Here is a 24,018-nt window from a genome sequence, read left to right on the forward strand (position 1 = left end):
ATTTTCGAGAGGAGAAAAATATATGTTGGCAATAAGCATTTAAATGGTTCTCAAATGCCGCAAACATGTTCTATTATTTAAATGATAGAATTTGAGACCATTATATGGTCAGGAAAATCATGTACCTGACCATTCAATTTTTTTTACTTTTTTGCAGAGAAAAAAGTATTTTTATAGTTTACGTATAGACATGTCTACAACCATTACATGGCCATAAAGACCATGTACATTGTTTTCGTAACCATTTAATTTTTTAATTTTTTTGCAGCGACAAGAATTTTATAAAAACATTGAGCAGGTACACACGATTTTCATTTTGCGCGTCAGTCGTGTGTTGATTGTTTCTTGGAATGGACGGAGAATACCGATTTACTGTGTTTTGTGTTAATTTATTTATTCAGAAGTGGCACGTGGTTTTATGTGAACACAAAAAAGGAAAGTGTAATTGAAAAATGTACCTGTTTTTTGTTCTACATTTTGCTATATGGATCATTTATTTTTATTTGCAGTTACATGATGCCTGCGTTTGTACATTTGATGGGCACGATGTAAATATGGAATAATTACTTATTGTTGAAATTGAAATAAAATAGAGTGTGTAAAAATATATGATGTTTGCTTGAACGGCATTATAAATACAAATAAACAATGAATTAGTTTATAAATAAATAAAAACAAATAAATAAAGTTAATTTTGTGTTTTCTTTTCTCAAGTGGCGTCCTTTTTTCGACGACGAAAAAAGTTTTTTCATAAAGATCAAAACATTTTAGGTTGTGACCATGTTCTTTTAACTGGAAGAAAAACATTTTGAATGAATACCAAAACATTTTAAATCGTGACCATTGTCTTTTAATGGAAACAAAATTCTTTTTATCAATATAATAACATTTTAGATGAAGACAATTGTATTTTTCTTAGAACCATGTTCACTGAGCCAACATGGTTGCAGGTTAAAATGTTACATGGTCGCCGCAAAAATAGCTGCTATCATATTATTTTGCTCTTCGAATATGATTGTGACAATCATGTTTCTTCTCTGCGTGTGGAGAGTACTATAATGTTATTTATTGTACATGGACATTAAGTGTATTCATTCGTCTTTTAGCTTTTTTATGATTCAAATTGGATTGATAAATGTTAAACGGTAAGAGGCTATCACACTAACAATGAAAGGAGAGGAAGCTAATATTGACATATACAAAAAAATATTTTTATCAATAATGAATGGTAATAAAAATCAATGCTATATACTTCAAATACAATATAACAATACAACTGAGAGGGAAATGTTAACTGGGGGAAAAAAGAGGAATTCTAAACACTTACACATACACATATGGTCAAAATAATAAGTACACGTTGGCATTTTTTCTTCTTTGTCCTAACTCTAACATATTTTTTAATTTGGTGTTGTAACTACGTCATGTAACTAAAGTTCAATATTGGCAGCACTGATTCAATAAGAAAAAAACCGCAAAAATGTCATTATTTTTGTTTCCTGTGTTCTCTTTGTGATGAAGCGCTTTATTTTGTTGGTCAAAAAAATAAGTACATTGTGCGTTTTTATATGAAAAATAAATTTAAATTTTGCAAAAAGTTTTTATTGTGTTTTTAGTGGCGATGAATTGAATGCAAATAATAAAAAATTAATAAAAATTAGTTACTAGATGAACCGAAAAATTCATTTTAATAGACAAGAAAGGACTGGTTTTAGCTGTAAGAACTGAGGGAAAATCTCTTTGAACGACAGTCAAATCTTTTAAGAGATCGTTATTTTGTGTCCAAAAAGCCCTAAAGAAAAGAAGTTCTGCGAAAACACGTGGAAACCAAGCAAGACACTTCGAAAAACAGATAATCTTTTTGTTACTCTCCCAAAAAGACCCTTTCAAATCATCCAGACAAATTTCTGCTAAAATAGGCGATGTGATATCTGCACGATCTATTTGGCGGCAATTAGTGCATGCCGGCCGAACAGTCAGAAAAGTTCCTATGCTACGAAAAAAAATTGTAAGATGCGACTATGCTTCGCCAGAAAACATTATAAAGGGTGATTCTTTTGAGGTTAGGATTTTCATGCATTAGTATTTGACAGATCACGTGGGATTTCAGACATGGTGTCAAAGAGAAAGATGCTCAGTATGCTTTGACATTTCATCATGAATAGACTTACTAACGAGCCACAACGTCGAATTTTCAGTGAATGGGCCCTAGAAAAGTTGGCAGAAAATCCGCTTTTTTATCGACAAATTTTGTTCAGCGATGAGGCTCATTTCTGGTTGAATGGCTACGTAAATAAGCAAAATTGCCGCATTTGGAGTGAAGAGCAACCAGAAGCCGTTCAAGAACTGCCCATGCATCCCGAAAAATGCACTGTTTGGTGTGGTTTGTACGCTGGTGGAATCATTGGACCGTATTTTTTCAAAGATGCTGTTGGACGCAACGTTACGGTGAATGGCGATCGCTATCGTTCGATGCTAACAAACTTTTTGTTGCCAAAAATGGAAGAACTGAACTTGGTTGACATGTGGTTTCAACAAGATGGCGCTACATGCCACACAGCTCGCGATTCTATGGCCATTTTGAGGGAAAACTTCGGAGAACAATTCATCTCAAGAAATGGACCGGTAAGTTGGCCACCAAGATCATGCGATTTGACGCCTTTAGACTATTTTTTGTGGGGCTACGTCAAGTCTAAAGTCTACAGAAATAAGCCAGCAACTATTCCAGCTTTGGAAGACAACATTTCCGAAGAAATTCGGGCTATTCCGGCCGAAATGCTCGAAAAAGTTGCCCAAAATTGGACTTTCCGAATGAAATTTAAATGAAATTATCTTCAAAAAGTAAATGTCATGGACCAATCTAACGTTTCAAATAAAGAACCGATGAGATTTTATGCAAATTTTATGCGTTTTTTTTTTTTTTAAAGTTATCAAGCTCTTAACAAATCACCCTTTAGGTGGTCAAGAACGGTAGGTGGGAGAAAATGCCGCAGTATCATGTGAAGAGATGAAACTAAAAAATATTCCGAAATGGTAGTAGTCGAAATGTTCGTCGACCCCAAGGAAAAGAATTTCATATGCGCTTCACAAAAATGACGGTCCAGCATGGGAGCGGGAACATAGTGGTATGGGGCTGTTTTTTCTGGTATGGCCTAGGTCGAATTTATCGCATTACCTATAAAATGACCCTGTTCGAATATAGAAATGTATTGGAGAACACAATGCTGCCGTATGCAGAAGAAAACATGCCTCTAAGGTGGGTGTTTCAACAGGACAACGATCCTAAACACACTTCTCGCTTTATTAAAAATTGGTTCCAAAACAATGACATAACCCATTGAAAACCCTTGGAGAGAGTTAGAACACAGAATTGGGAATGAAACATTTAAAAATAAACAACTTTGGAATTTTGTGCAGATTACATGGTATGAAAACTCTGATGAAACCAGTCGGAAGCTTGTCAGCAGTATGTCAAAGCGAGTATAAAATGTTATCAAAATAAAATTGGATACAATGGTTATTGATAATGTAACAAAATTATGTTCAATTTAAACCAAAGACATTTAAGTAGACCTGCATATTTCACGATTTAGAAACTGTACTTATTATTTTGTTCATTCATTTTTGAATATTACTTTGCCTTATTTGGATTAGCATTTCATTTCATTTGTCTTTTCCAGAAAATTATTTACTTTTAAGTTATATGCATGTCATTAATATGAATTTTAGACTTTATTTTGCTCTTCAATAAATATATTTCTTAAATTTACCATGGAACATAAAAAACTCTACTGTACTTATTAATTTGACGACATGTGTATGTCTTTATAAATATATTATAAATTTGTAAATGTGTGTGGAAAATACACCCAAAAAAAAGTGCCTTCGAAACTAAAGGAAAAAATTTTCATCAATATAGTTTATCCATTTTATTTCCATTAAGGTAAATTTTTGTGAAAAATAATAAAATTTACTCGTTTCAGTAAAAAAATCCTAAACTGTAAGCAGTTAGGAATAGTTCATTAACTAGAATAAGGCATGGAATTTTACTCATACTATTTTCTTCGCTGGGTATAAGAATTTACTACTGAAAAAGAAAATTTTATTCACCGATAACAAAGCATGCGTAAAAATAAACAAAAACCGAACTAACACCAAGTTTCCTCAAAATTAGTAAAATTTCTTATAAAATGATAATTGCGACTTCCTTTATAATAGAAAGTTTTTCATACATACGAACAACACTTGGCATAGAAAAATATTTTAGTTCATTCGTACTAAGAAGTATTCAATCCTTACAAAACTTAAGGAAACACACTTGTTAGAATATAGGAAATTTTCCTATATTTCTTTTATCTACCTGTAATCGATAACTGCAATCGATGTATGTATGTTTGCGCGTGGGTCGTTTTTTAGTTGGAATCGCGTTGTTACGGTATACGGAGGGATTGTTAAAAAATAATATAGTAAAATAATATAATAAATAACAAATAAAATATATAAAATATTTGTTATTTTAAATTAGTGAGAAAAAAAGAATGAAAACAGAATGTCACGTATCATACGATACGTCTCTTTTAACTGCATCATATTTGATATTAATTTTTGTATTGATATGGTAACTCTGATATATATTTTGAAATAAGTCTTATTTTAACCGCTGACGAGAAGAGACGAATAAAGTGAATTATTAAACTTAACGGGTTGAGCGTTTATTTTCACACTTGGATATCCTGACAAATATTCAGAAGTGGGATAGCCCAACTAGCAGTGGAGTATATCAAGCGTTTACAGAACGAAATAAGTGGTTAAAAATCGACGAGGAGTTTGTTTCAAGAATAGCTGTGGAATTAATTGAAAGCTGGGGTAGTTCTATCTTTGAGTGCAGCGTTTGCCGAAGAATTTGGAGTGTGTGTCACTAAAATTCTTGAGGGTAGAATGGATTACAGCCGGTGCACAATTGTGGAGCTGAAAACAAAACTCAAAATTCGTAATTTGAGGACTTCGGGCAATAAAGCAGAATTGGTGGCAAGACTGCAAGAGTTTGATGTGAAAAATCCCGATTATATTGAGTCTGTGGAGTCAGAAGATTTGTTGTTAGGATTCGAAGAATTGGAAGAAGCGTCACCAAATCTACAAATGGAAGAAATGCAAAGAAAAATGAATTGCCTGATGGAGGCAGTTGGCGCATTGACAAAGAAAATAGAATCCATTGAAAAATCTAATCAAAATTGTGAAATAGTTGAACAAGCAGGATCATGCTCGCACGAATTGTTGGTTGATATACCTGTGACAGTATGTGTGAATACCCAAACAACGTGCACAACTACTACAACAACGAGCATGTCTGTAACAACATTGGCTGATGCAATACATGGGCAAAATCAAATAAGAATGACGCCACGCGAAGTTGAGACATTGTCGCGCAGCCATGCACAAAGTTCGTTAGATTCAAATGCTGCGTCGATGTACACGAACACAGTCGCATATGCGAGGCCGACAGCTCAACAGAATGCAAACCAATACCAATTGACTGGCAGTGCACCAGAATTTGTGCCACAGGAAAATATTCAAAGTCATTCTATAAGTGAGATTATGCGAATGTTGCCGGAATTTGATCCGTGTAAATCGGACATTTCCTCAGTGAAATTTGTGGAGCGGATTGAGCAACTGAAAAGGGCATATGGATGGAATGATTCGATAATTCTTTTTGCGGTACAGGGCAATTTGCGAGGAGCTGCGAAATTGTGGATTGATGGCCAAAATGTATTTTGTCGTTGGACAGAGTTTGTGAGTGCGTTTTTAGGAGATTTTCCTGGTGTTAGTAATTCAGCTGATGCTCACATAGAGATGATGAATTCGCGAATGAACAAAAATGAATCAATAACCGAATATTATTATCGAATGTTATCGATTGGTCGTCGGGGAAACATTAATGATGATGGTATAATAAAATATATTGTGAATGGTCTCAATGATGGACAATTACGGAAAACATTAAGTGCTATGAATTTTGTGTCGGTTTCCGAATTATTTAAAACATTAAATAAAGTGGAAGAAGAGAATAGACTGATGAATTTCTCTAGTGGTGGATCGAGAAAAATATATCATAAAACTGTGAAAGACGATGATGCGAGTGTTCGCACAAATATTAACAATAAGGAAAATGATCAACAAAGATCGGGTCCGATTTGTTTTAATTGCCGTGAAAGAGGGCATATAGCCAAAAATTGTAGTCTCAGGGCAAAGAAAAATAAATGTACAAGATGTAACGCGAGTGGTCATAATTCAGACAGTTGCCCGTTATCATCGGTGAATTTGATTGAGGAAAGAAACGAATCTGTGAACCATGAGGAAATTTTTAAGGAAGTGAACATTGAAAATATGAAATTTCGTGCATTGATAGATTCGGGTAGTGGTAAGTCATTAATGGCAGAAAAAGTTTCTCGAATGATAAATAGGCCGATAATAATGTGTGAAGAGAAACTATGTGGTTTCGGTGGTGGTGAATATATATGTCGCAGAAAAGTGCAAACGAACATAAAGATTGATAGTGTTCATATCGATTCCGAATTTTTAGTTGTCGAGGATAGAATTATGAACTATGAAATTATAATCGGAAGAGACATTCTATCGAAAAATCGAGTGGTAATGGAAAATGGATCATGTAGTGTTGTGGCAATAAACGGTCAAGAATTGGATGTGGATGATACACTTTGTAATAGTGAAAAATATGAACTGCAAAAACTTTTGAACAAACATACCAAATGTTTCGCGGAAAATTTGAAAGACATTGGCAAGTGTAATGTGGTGGAAATGGAAATTAAAGTGAATTCACAAAGACCTGTATCTAGAAATCCGTATAACATCCCAATTCCAAAACAGAAGGTTGTGGAAAGTATAATTAGTGAATTACTGGAAACGGACATAATTCGTCCATCACAATCGGTATATGCATCGCCAATAGTGCTCGTGGCAAAACAGAATGGTGAAAATAGGCTATGTGTAGACTATCGTGAATTGAATTCATTGACGGAGAAACAACCATGGCCGATGCCAACAGTCGAAGGCGTGTTGCAGAAAATGTCTGGTAAGAAATATTTTACTATTTTGGATATGATGTCTGGGTATTATCAGATCCCGATAAAGGACGACTCGAAATGTTACACAGCTTTTGTGACTCATAGTGGGCATTATGAGTTTAATAGAATGCCGTTCGGATTGAAAAATGCTCCGTGTTATTTCCAACGGATGATGTCGATAGTTTTGGAGCCAATTAAAGAGCATGTTGTGAGTTATGTGGATGAAATTATCATAGCTTCAGATACAATAGCAGATAATCTTGAGAGGCTCGAGATATTTTTGAGAGTTTGCCAGAATAATGGATTAACTCTTCGCTTGTCCAAATGTTCGTTTTTGAGAAATTCTGTTACATTTTTGGGTCATGAACTTAATAAGGATGGATTGATGCCGGGAAAAATAAAAACGCTTGCGGTTAAGAATTTTCCAGTTCCGAGAAACGTGGCAGATGTGAGACGTTTTATGGGCTTAACCGGATTCTTTAGAAAGTTCATAGAAAATTATTCATTGATTGCCGCACCATTGAATAGATTAACAAGAAAAGATGTAGAATTTGTCTGGACAGATGAGTGTGAGAAGTCGTATCGGATGTTGATCCATTTATTAACGAGCAAACCAGTACTTGATATTTACGATGTTACGAAACAGCATGAGCTACATACGGATGCGTGTGCTCAGGGGATAGCAGGTATATTGATGCAAAGGGGTGATAGTGGCGATTTGAGGCCAATAGCTTATTTCAGCAGATTATGTTCGGAGGCTGAACGGAAATATCATTCATATGAACTAGAAGTGCTAGCTGTTGTAGAGTCATGTCAACGTTTCCGCATCTATCTACTTGGAAAACCATTTACTATCGTAACGGATTGCTCCGCAATATCAAGTCTCAAAGTTTCGAAACCAATTATACCAAGAGTGGCAAGATGGTATTTAAAATTGATGGAGTATGATTATCAACTGGTACACCGTGAAGGGGGCAAAATGCGTCACGTCGATGCACTGAGTCGTGCGCCTGTGGAAAAAATAGTTGATAATATTCAAGATATAAGTGACAAAATCATGCTCATAAAGCCAGAAACAAATGATTGGGTGTATATGATGCAGAGGGAAGATGATAATCTGAAAGAAATAATTGATGTTATGCAAGGACGAAAGCAATCAGATCAAATAAAGGCGTATAGAAACGAATATACTTTGGCAAATAACAGATTAATGAGAAAAGGTGAAGGAGGATGTCTTCAGCTAGTAGTCCCTAAGGGTTTGCGATGGCGTATTGTGAAATTGTGTCATGATGACGCAGGACATCCTGCACTCGAGAATACGTTGAAACGAATCGCGAAAACTTTTTGGTTCCCTCGAGCGAGAAATTTTGTCAAAAATTATTTGAAAACATGTGTTGAATGTTGCTACTCTAAAGATACAAGTCCGAAGGAGTGTGAACTATATGGTATGGATATACCAAAGTTTCCGTTTGAGACTTTGCATTTAGACCATCTGGGTCCATTTATTAAGAGCCGCAAAGGATTTGAATATCTTTTAGTCATTGTTGATGCATTAACAAGATATACTATTCTATGCCCAGTGAGATCAACGAAGACAAAACCAGTTTTGGATGCTTTGGATCAGTTGTCCCTGAGTTTTGGATTGCCGGCGATACTCGTCACAGATCGAGGTACTGCGTTTACTTCGCAAAGTTTCGAGAAGTATTGCTTGGAGAATAATATGAGACATATAAAAGTTGCTGTTCGAACACCAAGGGCTAATGGATTAGCCGAAAGAGTCAACAAATCGATTTTGTCATATTTGAAATCGTCTGTGACCGATGCAAAAGATTGGGATACCCTAGTCAGAAGTCTCCAGTGGAATCTGAACACTCATATTAACAGCACAACGAAGTATGCACCAATTGATTTAGTATTGGATTTTCCTGTTCGTGATATTTCTGGCAATAAATTGTTAGTGGCAGCACAAGAAGCAAAATGTGATGCCGAATCAACTATGAATCAAAAACGGGAAGATGCTATCAAGAACATAGAACAAGCAAGGAAGACATGGAAAGCAAGGTTTGATTCCAAACACAAGAGGCCGCATAAATATGAAGAAGGTGATTTAGTTTTGATCAGAGGTGCTATTCCAAGTACCGGTGAGTCCAGAAAACTCGAAGTACGATATAAGGGGCCATATATGATTAAGAGGGTTCTTCGTTTTGACCGATATGTTGTGGAAGACATTGATGATGCTCACAGAAATCAGCGTAAATTCTCGACAATTGCAAGTAGGGATGGAATGAAGCCATGGTGTTCCTTGTACCCAGATGTAGATGATGATTTTGATCCTGGGGTCGAGTCAACCGAGGACTGACTCGAGGGCGAGTCCATCAGGAAGGGCCGAGTTGTCACGTATCATACGATACGTCTCTTTTAACTGCATCATATTTGATATTAATTTTTGTATTGATATGGTAACTCTGATATATATTTTGAAATAAGTCTTATTTTAACCGCTGACGAGAAGAGACGAATAAAGTGAATTATTAAACTTAACGGGTTGAGCGTTTATTTTCACACTTGGATATCCTGACAAGAATGAAAGAAAGAAAACAGAATAACAACCCCTTCATTCGTCTTCATTTTGGAATCTTCAATTAACAGGTAACATTCAGTGACGCTAACCATTTGTGAAAAAATTGGTTTAACATATGATTTTTTATATTTGTAGGTATTGAAATTGTAAAAGGAGGACAAAATCGTTAGGCAGCAACTTATTAAAAGTGAAAGGTACAAGAAGAAGGAAAAATTCGTTTTATAGTTGATGACATTACATGGAAATTGGAAATAGTGGAATAATAAACTAATATTTCAAGGCCAGTCGATGCTGTTGATTCTTAATAAATATATTTAATATATTAATAAAACGTGTATTTTATTGAAGAAAAAATTTCTTATAGAAATAAATAAAATTGTATTTAAAAACGAAGGTAAGCAGTTCTAATTATGAAGTAAAAGTTTTACCACAAATGTGTAAGATTTGTCGAAATTTATAATTAAGTGACTATAATTAAGTGACTTAAAATGGGTATCATTTGGGCTAAGGTCAACTTGACTTTAATAATTCAGAAAAATTGTTTAAATTTAATGAAATTGTCTTTAAAGTTGTTGTCTTTTTGCATCTTGACTACAAAGCAAAAAATCGTTCAAATATAGGACATGTTTTTCAAAACTTTATTTTAAAGAAGTTTTTTACTTGAAACATAGCATATTTCTACTGGAAGTGGAGATACAGTTGTCGTTAACTCGTTTTTAAAGGACTTTGATAGCATATGAAGAAAAAAATCTGAGAAAGCGAAAAATTAAAATTTGTTTCCTAGAAGCAAGTACACAAAACCCAAATTTGAAAGAGAATTGTGTCTTAAAAGTATCCTTACTTGTATTCTCCGCTTGTTTGGCTCGGAATCAATACCACAGTTTTAAAAGTAAAGACAAAATCTTTAGCACAAAATATTTCATTTTACTAAAATCAGTATATATTTTTTTTAATCTTTTTTTCAAAGTATAATATTTTTATAAACTACGAAACAAAACTTATTATTTTTAATACATTCTCTTGCAATAGCCAAGACTTATTTCTGTCATGTTGCACTCAAAAAACGGCGAACACATCAGAAAGGAAATTTTTGGTTAATATTAGAAAAATTAGGTTAATTTTAGAAAAAAAAGATGCGATTCTTAATATTGACTTAAAGTCTGATTGTTTCTTTATTCACGCGTGAGTCACGCTGATGGCAACGGCGTGAGTGTGCGTGAGCGTGATTAACAGACGAAATGAGCGTGTCACGAAAATAATTTCTTTGTGAGTAGGCGTGAGTAACGAATTTCGGAAAAATACGTTCACGAAAATAATCCCTCCCACGGACATAAAACGCTTACGAATTGAATTCATTTACTACTTTAGTGGCACCTGGGATGTTAAGAGTTTAATATTGCTCTCGATTTTAATCATGCTCATGTTTTCAGACACGTCTCTAAGGTAAATTACTCATAAAATTATTCGTGAGTCACGGTATTTTTGTGCGTGAGTACAAATTTTCTTTTCGTGAGTAGTGCGTGAGTAAGATTTTTCCGTCGTGGGTGTGCGTGAGCGTGAGTAAAACATTACTCACGTGCACAACTGTAATTCCTATATTTCGATAACACTATCTAAGCTTTTACAATTAAGGACATTCTAACAACGTAATTTAAAATTTTCTACGTAAAAGAACATTTGATAAATGACTTAAAAATATGTGAGAAATAATCACTAGCCCTTCTAGGATGTTGATGGGAAATACATGTGTATCAGAGAGCAGCAACAAGTGTGATCAAGCCTACTCAATCATCTCTTAAAAAACAAACACAATCACTCATGTGGAAAAGAAAAACGAGTTCGTTCGACCCGCTCAAACTACAACAAAAATGTTGTGATTTCAAAATTTATTGATTGAAGAACTTTGTTACAATCGAACAAATCATAGGAAGTTGTGAATGATTATATCGAAAGGGACGCTCAATTTCAGTGAACATGATTGGTATGATTTTTCTGTTTGTTGTGTTTGATTTGATTTGATCAACATAGAAATGAACAAGACTGAATGAAATAAAGCAACATAAATTTCAATAAATTAGCACCGATTTAGAAAACAAAAAAGTTTTTATTTCAATTGGTTTTATGACTAGATTCTATGATAAGGAACTTCGTGAAATTAACTAGGTGCAAGTGTAAAAAATATGGGTTTTGCGATTTTTTAGGTATTAAAATTTTTATATAAAGAATTAAAAAACACTATGCTTTCACAATTCTCGACCATTTTAAGCAAAACTAGAAAAACTAACAGGGGCTAATCACGGCATTCGATATCGAGAACTTTTGATCGAAATTTTTCGGATCACGGGAGTCGATATCGAGTTTTTTGGATCGACAATTTTTTCGATTGGTAAATTGCAATCGTAAAACATTTTCACTTGTTTTTTACATTGTTTTCGCCATATAGGAATAGTAAATATATTAGTTTTAGTTCGAATTGTTGCTAATTTGTAGTAAATTTACATATAATGAACATATTTTGAATATTTAGGACTAATGCAACTCCAATAAAAGTTAAAACAAAAATTGGTCCCAGTCGAGTTCGGGAGCGAGCATCCTAGCTTGGCAAAGAACTATATATAAAGGTCACATGCTAGATCGATATCCAAGAGATTGTGATCAACTAATTGCCGTACCATTCCGTAACAACATAACGCTTCTGGACCACCTTGTAAGAATAGTGAATGATGAAGGCAAAAAGTTTTAAGACGGCAGACAATTGTAAAGCGATAGAATTGACGTTGACATGCCACCAAAAATTATTTTCCATTTGAACGCCTCCATACCATTTCAAACCCATGTATTCACGCCAATAACAATGTGCACTTTTATTCCTTATTTGTCGCCGAATTATTTTATATTCATCTCATCCTCCAATTAGGAAGGAATTCGGAGCAATGTAAAAAGAAATATGGGTCCATAAGATATAATGCAATACAATTTACTTTTTTTTTTGGATTTTGTCCGTGTCAGTTGGTTAAATATGTAATACTCATATACCATACAATTTACTTTTTACTTTGAAATCTTCAAAAACACGTGTTTTTCTACATTCTATTTTGTGCCGCTAACTTAATTTTGTCATTTGTTCTGTTTCGTTTTTTTGCTGTTGGCAATGCTAGAGAAATTGCATCAAATTCGATATCGAATGCCGTGATTAGCCCCCAGTAATTAATATCATATCTTGAGTTCCGACTTGGAATCCTGCTGATACTCTATTTTCAAATGTATTTTTTTGTTTTTTATTCGTATTAAATATTAATTAATTACATTTTTGTTGAAAATTTGCTTTTTTCATCACATTTTTTTAAATATAATAACCTCTACAGTGATTGTGGGCTCCGTTAATAGTAGCGAAAAATACATTTCAGAAAAAATTGCAACATATTAATATATAATTCCAAATATTCCCTTGTTTTCTTAAGTTGTATAGTACATCATTTTTCATTTCATTTTTCATTTACCATGTTAGTTCCGAAAAAATTGTCGATACGATTAAAAGTTTGGATCACAGCATTCGATCGAAATTTGATGCAATTTCTCAAGCGTTGCCAACAGCAAAAAACGAAGCAGAGCAAAATGAAATGACAAAACTAAGTTAGTGTCACAAAATAGAATGTAGAAAAAAAACATGTTTTTGGAGGTTTCAAAGTAAAAAGTAAATTGTATTGCATTATATCTTATGGACCCATATCTCTTTTTAAATTCCTCCGAATTCCTTCCTAATTGGAGGATGAGATGAATATAAAATAATTCGGCGACAAATAAGGAATAAAAGTGCACATTGTTAGTGGTGTAAGTACATGGGTTTGAAATGGTGTGCACTGTTAGAAAGTCACCTTTTGTAGGCTCAATGGACGATTTCGGCTGACGAAGGAGGCGTTCAAATGGAAAATAATTTTTGGTGGCATGTCAACGTCAATTTTATCACTTTACAATTGTCTGCCGTCTTAAAAATTTATGCGAGTGGGAGCCTTCATAATGCACTATTCTTACAATGTGGTCCAGAAGCGTTATGTTGTCACGGAATGGTACGGTATTTGGTCGATCACAATCTCTTGGATATCGATCTAGCATGTGCGCTTTATATATGGTTCTTTGCCAAGCTAGAATGCTCGCTGCGAACTCGACTATGACCAATTTTTGTTTAACTTTTATTGGAGTTGCATTGGTCCTACATATTAAAAATATGTTCATTATATGTAAATTTACTACAAACTAGCAACAATTCGAACTAAAACTAATATATTTACTATTCCTATATGGCGAAAACAATGTAAAAAACAAGTGAAAAATGTTTTACGATTGCAATTTACCAATCGAAAAAATTGTCGATCAAAAAAACTCGATATCGACTCCCGTGATCCGAAAAATTTAGATTTCGATCAAAAGTTATCGATATCGAATGCCGTGATTAGCCCCCAGTTCTCTCATGTGTATACCGATTCTCTTTTGAATGTTCTAAAATACCATTGAATAAGTTCGTATCTACTGTCTTTATCCCTGCAGTTATATAAAAATGACAATATTATTTTACTTTGTTATTTATGCTAATAATGATTGTACATTTTTCCAATTTAATCCAAAAGAAGAACAAAGAATTGCCATTTGTAATATGCAACAATGTCCAAGTTCAAGAGCACCAATCACGGAATATGGATTAGCTAATAGCCAGTGCTAAATTAGCATGTTTATCAACACTTGTCACCAATACAATCCATAAGCAAATGCAAATATACATTTGCATTAAGGAGGTTCGAAAAATGAGGCGCTGATATCTATTGCTGAAAATGCCTTCCGCTATCACTTATGATTATAATAATTGTGGCACGCTATACTTATGGTATAATAGTTAAAAACTTGATATATGCCTATAAAAGGAATTTAAGCACTCCAAGTGGTGTTTAGTTTACAGAAAATTAAAAGTTCTTAAATGTAGTTTATCAGTATTAAGAATATTGCATTCATATTAGTTTTAAGTATTATTATTATCTTTTTGCATATTTGTTAATACTTTAGTTTTGCTGTAGTTTATCTCAAAGCTATCAATGTATGGACCAAGATGGCTTAATTCATTAAAATAAATGTTTGAATTGAATTGAAATTTTGAGCTACTTTTAACACAAATTTCTCATGATTAATACTTTTGCTATTATTTCTGATTTTTTATCCCCTCAGTGAAGCTGGTGATATTTCTGAGAGTTATCAATTTTCTTTAAGGGTGGTCACACGTTTATACTTATGGAGAAATGAGATATCATTTTCTAAAATATATATCCCGCCATTTTGAGCACCGTAATTCGCAAAATTTGGCCGAATTGAAATCGCTTGTACTTGAGCCCGTGAATTTAATATGGTGTGTCTTATTTTTATGTCTCTACGACAAAATATGTCAAAAAATGCAGACTATACACTAAAGAGTTGATTTGTACCAAACAAGCTTAAATTCGAAATTTATTTTCAGTAAAACTAATCTTTTTTAAACTCTTTGACTATTGATACTACCATCGAATGGAAAATCCCGAAAAAAGGAAAGACACCTCATCATCTGCCACAAACAATTTTGAGTTGTTATATTGAGAACATTAATTGTATTGGGAATCTCGACCTTTCCTAATACACACTGCAATCAACCAAATAAAGAAAGTAAACAAATAATATAAGACAGAAAAACAAATGCACAAGAACTTAATTAAATTAGTTGGATAGCTTTAAACAAATAACTCATGACAAATTTATTATCAAATGATAGACCCAAAGAAGGAGCAAATTGGTGTATTCGCCCTTACTCCGTTAGTCATCTTTGCATGTTCTTCGTGGAAATTGTGTGTTGTGGTTATTGTCATTTTAGTAAGTGCGCCCAGAGGTAGCGAGTTCTAAGAACAGAATTCACCCGATAAACCCCACCCCAGCCAGCTTTCACCTCAAAAAAAGTAGAAATTTTAGTAATACATTTTGACAAATCTTAAACATCCTTCATTATTATTCAAATTATTATAACTGAAGTTAAGTGTAATTACAAATATAAATGAATATAAATTTTATTTAAATTCAAATTTATTTAAATGGTCTTGGCGTTTAATGGGTTAACATATCCCAAAACGAGATAAAAAATTTTGATAAATGAGATCTGTATCCCAGTCTTAATTTTAAAGCCTAGATTTAAACAGCTAGAGAGCTCCCTTAAATATATTCTTTATTTTAAAGATGCTTCATTTTAACAATACCAAAATCCTTAAAAATAAAAACCTTTGGATTCATGTACATTTTTTTGTGTGTAAAATATGTATAAAAATGTTGAATAATAATTAGCGATTATAGAGGCTCATTATATAATTTTTTCTGATTTATTCACAATTTTGATTAAATCAGAAAATATTTATGCTAGATAAATAAGAAATAAAATCGAAAATATATATGATGCCTATATCGAAATATCAGTAGATATAAACATTTTTTTCGAGATGTTTTCGAGAGGCATAAACTAAAATTATATCTTGAAGCCCACATTGAAGTCAAATGGTGAGTTTAGTTTATGCGGAGGCTATATCAACAAACAATTCTGTTCCAAATTTCAACACGATAGCACAATTATTGGGGACCTTGCCGAGAATACAAAAATCACATGGAAATCGGACTTATACCACTAACTTGTTTATTGTGCTAGATTATAATGGGTTATGTATTACGTTAAACTGTTCCCAGGCAAATATGGCTTCTAGCTATAATTCATCTTGAGAGAAATTTTGCAGAGAATTATTTTAAAATTAAACCAAGTAATTTGGACTTGACTTTCAACAGATATTATACGTAACATTAATATACATAGTCATGAATGTGTCGCAAGTGGAAAAACGAACATACATATGTATAGGCACTGGCATTTTAAATTATTACAATTGAAATTCATGAATATGAACCACCAAACCCCATCTAACCACCCAAGCAGTAAACAATGCATAGTATTTTAGAATGTGTTTGATAATGTCAATATTTGATGAAATATTAGTACGTTTATTTGGTATATACATATATACGCATGGAAGTGAATTTGGAAATGCTATATTTTTTCACAGCAGACAAAGAATGAAAAAACATACAGTTTGAAATTGTTTACATTCTGCGTTAGTAATAATAAGATATGAAATTTTTTTATTAATTATTTAGAGTGTTTGTATTTTATATACTCGACAAATGGTCAGATAAAAAATATGTCATGTAATATCAGTTCTTATCAAACCATCGGATATTTAATTGAAGCCGCAGATTAGTACCGCGAAATTTAAATATCAATATTAAATATAGCCGCATCGACCATTACATACCAAAATTATTTCTTGATCTGGAATTTTTAATTCACGCTCATCTAAAAATTAAGCTTACGCAAATGTGTTATGATAATTTCATTGGTGAATGTTGTTCACAGTTGGGTGTAATTTTGGATAATAGAGATTTTCTAAAGCTATAAGAAAATTAACAAAAAAACACATGAAATTCAGAAAAATGTACGAAATATTTATTTGAATTGATAGTACGTAACCCATAATTTAACGTTTGAAAATCACTTCATTCAAATGTTGGCCGCGACTGCTCCTCAAATAGTCCCTCCGCTTAGTCCAATTTTGGTATACTCTTTCAAACATTTTGACCGGTTACGAATAAATGCTTCAATGTTGTCTTCCAATGCGTCAATTGAAGCGGGCTTGTCTGTATAGACAAATGCCTATATTCATACTTATTTACTGACAGTTTATCGAAGGAATTTGTATGATATTAGGTTAAGTTGGTTATGTTAGGTGACAGCCCGATGTATCAGGCTCACTTGGACTATTCAGTCCATTGTGATACCACAGTGGTGACTTCTCTCTTATCACTGAATGCTGCCCGATCACAAGTTAAGCTCAATGACAATGGACCTCCTTTTTATAGCCGAGTCCACATTGCAGTGAAACCACTTACTTGCCTCTTAGTAAATACATTGTTATGCAATGCTTCTGGTCTCCACTCCAAAATCGACAATTCTGCTTATTTACGTACTCATTGAGCCAAAAATGAGCTCTAACCATAAAATGGAAGAAGAGCGCGATAAACTTTCTAAACAGAGCCACACACTTTGATAACAAGAGACCAAACTGAAGGCGCTTCACAGTGAAAAAAAAATAAAAAATAGTCCTTCAATTTCTTGAAAATTTGTTTTAAATCAGAACTTTTGGAGTCCGCCAATGATGATAACATTTAAAATTTCTGTATTTAAATCTGAACTAGGGCTGTCATCCGGTATAAATTCCGGGATTTCTCGAATCCCGGGAAATAATAATTGTTTATTAATAAATTGGAGTCTTCATTCAATGTAAACGGCCCTTAGATATCATATCCGTCGAAAATATGACAAGATCGTGTTTATCTGATAAAACTTTGGATGCCTTGATATTTTTACTAAAATCGATGAAGTACAAAAGGATTATCACAAGTATACGAAAATACGGCTAATCTAACCTAATCCTGAAAATGTTTTGCTGAGCAAGATAGCTAAAGAAAGCTTTTATATTTATTTTTGTTTTTCTTTTCTTCACAATGTTGAGTTGGACTAAGTGTTCGTTAAGTATGATAACAATTTAAAAGTGCTTTTTAATTTACTCTTATGTTATTTTGTTGCTTTTTTTGTTAATAAAATTGAATTAAACTAAATTGGTTTAATGTACAACAATTTTTTGGCACTGTAGATTGTTATTACTTAAATTATTTGAAGTATCCCGAAAATTTTGGGATCCCGAAAAAATCCTGGAAAATCCCGGTATCCCGGGATTCTATATTTAGAAATCCCATTTATAATCTCTTATTATTAGAATATATAAATGTATTCATATTAGTAAACTATGGCAACACTGAATAAAAATGTCACTTTTGTATTGATCTCGATTTATCCCTTTATTGTTATCGTAGTTTGGTAACTGATTAATAAATTAAAAGTAAGCGTGCACGAGTTCAATTATTTCGAAACGCACACGTTGCTAAAATTTAACTTTCCACTCTGTACAAAATTTCAGAGTTTTCGGAGTAAAACTATTGTCACATGAATCTAAATTCTGAACTGATTTTGGCCAAAGTGCTAAAATATTAATTTCAGAGTTTTAAAACTTTAACCTCGGTCGAGAGATATGTATATATGTAAGCTATATCTAAATCGCAACTAGTTTCAATCAACTTTAACACACTTCATCGCTTCAAAAAATCATTATCATTTATATTGGATTTAGTACCCAACGCATATAATCTTCCTAAAAGTAATATACATATATGGTATCCCTGAGAGATCCCGGGTCCTTCAAAATTTTGACCCTTTCTCATATAAGCAATAGGGTACTCATATAAAAGCTAATTTCGAGTACTTTAAAAATTCGATGAAGAGTTTTATATAAAAACCCATTAAACACAAAAAATATGAAATAAAATTTAAAAAAAATTAAAAAAAAATCGCGTTTTTCTTTTAAATTTCGCCAACGACTCTTTTCGTTATAGAACGCTAGTATACTCTCATTCATTTCGAAAGACAAATCGCTCTTTCATTTTCCTTCTTTTCAATAGAAAAATTTTAAAAAATTAGAGCAACTTTTTTGAAAAAAAATTATACCCTGTACCACAGTAGTGGTGAAGGGTATAATCACATGCGGTGTCATCTCAAAATCGAGGGATTCAAAAAATGGCTTTCGATACTTAATTTCAAAAGAAAAATTAAGATGTTTTGTTAAAAAATAAAATCATAATTTATATCAAAATAAAAAAAAAAAAAAACAAAAAAAAAATTCAAGGGCCGATTTCTCGATATTACGTTTTCAGCAAAATTTTTACTTAACATTTTCTCTTCGAAATACACCATTTATACTAAATGGTGTATACATTTTTTTAATTTAGTAAAAAATACAGCCGTACTTACAAATTTTTTTAGATTCCTCTTTAAAATTTTCCATTTCATACAATATTTTGGAAAAAAGTACAAAGCTCCAAGTATCGTTTATGAGATTTCTTTCGTGAACGTTAGTAAGATTTTTCTCACCTACTCATCTCTAATTGTGATAGACGAGTCCAATGTATTACGTTTATCGAAAGAATTATATCTTAAAAATCACTGTTTTTGCGTTTGTGTCAACATTGTCGAATTGACGTAGCTATTTTTTAACAAACACAAACATAGGGACATTGTGCAATATCACAATACTAACACGTACATACATATTTTTATTTTCCATTCCACATTAAAAATATGCCGTTTCTAAAAGATTTTGGGCAAAAAGGGTTCGTTCCATCCTCCGTAAAAACGACGAGGAGGTGTTTTTCAACCATTTAGCCATGCTGTAAAAAATCTTGGCAAATTTTTTGCAATACCATCGCAATACGGTGGTGGCAGTAAATATGTGTATACACGTTTGCAGCAGGGCTGCCATTTTTGCCGATTTTTTACTCGAAAATGACTATATTAACAATGTTAGCGTATCCAATATTATTTGATCTGCATCATACAATGTTTACTGGAAGTTATTCGTTTACAACAGGAATGGACCGAAATTCATTTACATAATCAAATGGAGTCACGTTTTAGAACCGTTGTAAGTAATTTCATAAACCAAGATACTATAAAAGATAATATTCATTTAACTAATTTTATGAACCACGTTTTTTTAAAATATGATGAATTATATTTAGGACCGGAGCCACCGTGGTGCAATGGTTAGCATGCCCGCCTTGCATACACAAGGTCGTGGGTTCGATTCCTGCTTCGACCGAACACCAAAAAGTTTTTCAGCGGTGGATTATCCCACCTCAGTAATGCTTGTGACATTTCTGAGGGTTTCAAAGCTTCTCTAAGTGGTTTCACTGCAATGTGGAACGCCGTTCGGACTCGGCTATAAAAAGGAGGTCCCTTGTCATTGAGCTTAACATAGAATCGGGCAGCACTCAGTGATAAGAGAGAAGTTCACCAATGTGGTATCACAATGGACTGAATAGTCTAAGTGAGCCTGATACATCGGGCTGCCACCTAACCTAACCTAACCTAGGACCGGTTTCTCAATATATTGTTACTGTTTATCGTGTCGATAAAACATCTGATCCCTTACAATCATTTTACTAACCGGTGGTCTATCCTCCTGTTAAGTATTAATCGGAGGATGTTCTCATTGGGCATTAGGTTGATAAGCTAAATAAAACGCTTTGATTTTTTATTTAATTTCACTTAAATTCTAAGACCGATTGATCCTGTTATGACCACTAATCATCGTGTACCCACTTCTTAGTACAGTACTAAGTTCGAGTTTATCCGCTAAAGTGAAAACTAAATCAGTAAAAAAAAGGCATAAAATTATACATATTTGTTGCAAATTTTATTAACTTGATGGGGGATTAGCCCAAAGCAAATTTTCACAAAGTTTGTATTCCATAAAATGAATTATTAAAGAAAAGTAATCGTGAAAAATGACAATTTTAGCGGCTAAACTCGAACTTTATAATAATATAATAATGTTTAAAACCTATTGATTCTGTTATGATAACTAATCATCGTGCAGCCACTTCTTATTACAACCAAAGACAATAAACTTTAGGAAGATAGGAAATTGGCTTGCGACATACCAAATGTTGCATTTAACATGTTAGTTCAATACATGTTTGTAATTTTTTTATTTGTTTTTTTTTCGGGAACAAATCTACTTTAGCACAAGTTGTTAAAAATAAACATTTTTTTTTTAGTGTAGGAGAAGGGATTTTAAGTCGAAAATATTAAAAAATTTGGAGGAAAAGCCTAGTTTTCGAGATATCGACGTCTGAAAATCAGTATTTTCCTTTATATTTTTGTTAATTCTGACAGCAATTTTTCATGAAATGAATAAAAATTCCGTTTTTCACGTATCTGGTAAAACTAGTACATTTTAAGCAGAAAATATTAACTAAAAATTTTGTCAGAAGAGCGTAGTTTTCGAGATACCGACCCTAAAAAATTGGGAATATATGGACGGCCTTCGGCCGGGGTTTGAGACTTTCTCCTATGGTCAGGGTCCAAAGTGCGCTAACGCGAACCCAAAGATGATAGGTTGAGACTTTCTCCTATGTACAGAGTCCAAAGTGGGCTAACGCGAACCTCTCCGGGTCCATGTTATTCTAAATATATTACTTTTAGGATGATTACGTGCGATGGATACTAAATCCAATATACGTGATAATGAAAATTTTAGGGGCCCGTAACTCCGAAAATAGGTCTTTCCGACAAAAAGTGGTATATTACATTTTGTGTTTAGAATCGAAAAGTCTACATGCTGACCAATCGGACTACTTGTACTAAAGTAGATTTAAGCCAGCCAATTTCCTTTCTTCCTAAAGTTTATTGTCTTCTTGCAAATTTTATTGTAACTTGCAATGCAAAAATTGAAAATGTGTTTTTTTCGGTGTAATGAATTATTAAAGAAAACTAAACGTTAAAAATGGTAATTTTACCGCGATAATGTCAATATTGGCCTTTTTTAAGCAGAATGTATATGGTATATACATTGGTCTTTTTAAGTGAAGATTTTTCTTCAATTTTTTTTGGCAACCCTGGTTTGTCATAGAGTCATACAAACAGCATTGGTATTAACTACGGCAAAAAGTGTAATAATAATAATAATAATGGGCAAGTGACAAACGGAAGAACTGGGATAAAAACATGATGAAAAAATAAAATAAAACGCAAACCACAAAACGCTTTTTCGTTGCTATTGTTTTCTTTTTTTATTTTTTCCAATCGGAAAATGCAATGCATCCTTCCTCCATCGTAAATTTCTACGTGACCACTGCCACATATTAGTTCTCCCATGTCTCTACACGAAGGGAAGATGAAAAATATTGCAAGTAACTACTACAAAATTATTGATCGATTCAGTAATATTAGATTTGGAAAATATATAGTATCTGTCTCCTTCTATAAGGCTAAATCTTGTTTTTTTACCAACGATGCATATATGTAATAATTAAATCAATTAACTCCTCTTTAACTCACCAATGCTCTCGCCATAACGAAAAAGTTTTGCTTAGAGTTTATTTACTTAGATTACAATAATTCCATTAAATTTTTTCCTTTGGCTATATCTGTATGTGATAACTCTTTTTTTCTTCTTTTTTTCTATACCCGTGAGAAGTGAGTAGAGACAGTATTTCTTGTTGATAGCACACGTTTTCTATTTCATTGTGTAGTTTTACCGGATGATATTTTATGTTGCGTTATAGCCCGATTTATCATTTAATTCAATTATGTTGCACACACTCGTTATAGCTAACATATACGATTTTAAATTTTGCACAAAGGCAAATTTTTCCTACTGCAATCTAAATGTGAAAACTGAAGAGCAATTTCAGAGTCGACTTGTATATTGAACGCCGTGAGCGATAACAATATCAAGGAAGCCAACGTTGCATTAAAATAACAACGCCGTCACATTTTACAATACCCAATAAACACGAATTCCAGGGTACACTTAATGCACTTTACAGAATATAGGCCGGTATGCACCTCTAGCGAAAAATTTCATTCCCATAAGAAATGCATTGCTATTTATGCTAACGAAATTTTCGGTAGCGTTCACCTCTAATGAAAATAACAGGGTTGTCAAAAGCATATTTTGGCAGCAAACATTTTATTTATTACAATCATTGTGTGCGTAAAAGTTTTAAAAGGTCTGCAAATAATAAACAATTTATTTGCGGAATATTTGGAACATATATTAACAATTTCTAAAAGCGATTAGCTGGTTTAAAATTTGTGTACACAGCCCTGTTTTTTTGTTGTAGACTTAATTAAATTTTTGCCACCGAAAATTTCGCTAGAGGTGCATACCGGCCTTATAGGTGGAATTACATACCATGCGGTCATGCGTGCGGACGTTATATGCTTTTGTCAAAAAAAGTTAAAATGTTATAACTACAATTGTTTGAGTTACACGACAAAAGTAACGTATGCATATGACGCATAAAGTTGACGAACTTTTAACTTTTCAATGCGTCGGGTGCGTTGACAACATTAAACAACATGTAAACAAATCAAGAAACGAAAAGCAATTTAAAATATTGACGAGATATTATTGATTGAATTTAAAATACATAAAGTTCTATACTTTAAAAAGTGTGTGGAATACAAAAACATAACAAAAAGCGTAGAGGCAAGGAATGTAATCAGCAAATTCATTGGTATTCCGACGCATACTGTGTAACTCAATTGAAGAATCGTATTCGTCAACGCATTCGAATACAACGTACGCACGCATGATCGCATGTTCATAATACGGTTAAAAAGTTCGT

At 33.0% G+C, this 24,018-nt stretch overlaps 1 protein-coding gene across 1 annotated transcript in view; it reads right to left on the reverse strand.

The window, feature by feature from the left end:
* Nucleotides 1-23,081, reverse strand: part of LOC142226136 (uncharacterized) — a 53,600-nt gene extending 30,519 nt beyond the window's left edge. Inside the window, exon 1 of the mRNA XM_075296029.1 lies at nt 22,724-23,081. The gene's annotated coding sequence lies outside the window, so the exon portion shown is untranslated. The remainder of the gene's footprint in view (nt 1-22,723) is intronic.
* Nucleotides 23,082-24,018: the final 937 nt, after the last annotated feature.

The sequence above is a fragment of the Haematobia irritans genome, chromosome 2 (genome assembly GCF_050003625.1).
Source record: "Haematobia irritans isolate KBUSLIRL chromosome 2, ASM5000362v1, whole genome shotgun sequence".
Taxonomy (NCBI): domain Eukaryota; kingdom Metazoa; phylum Arthropoda; class Insecta; order Diptera; family Muscidae; genus Haematobia; species Haematobia irritans.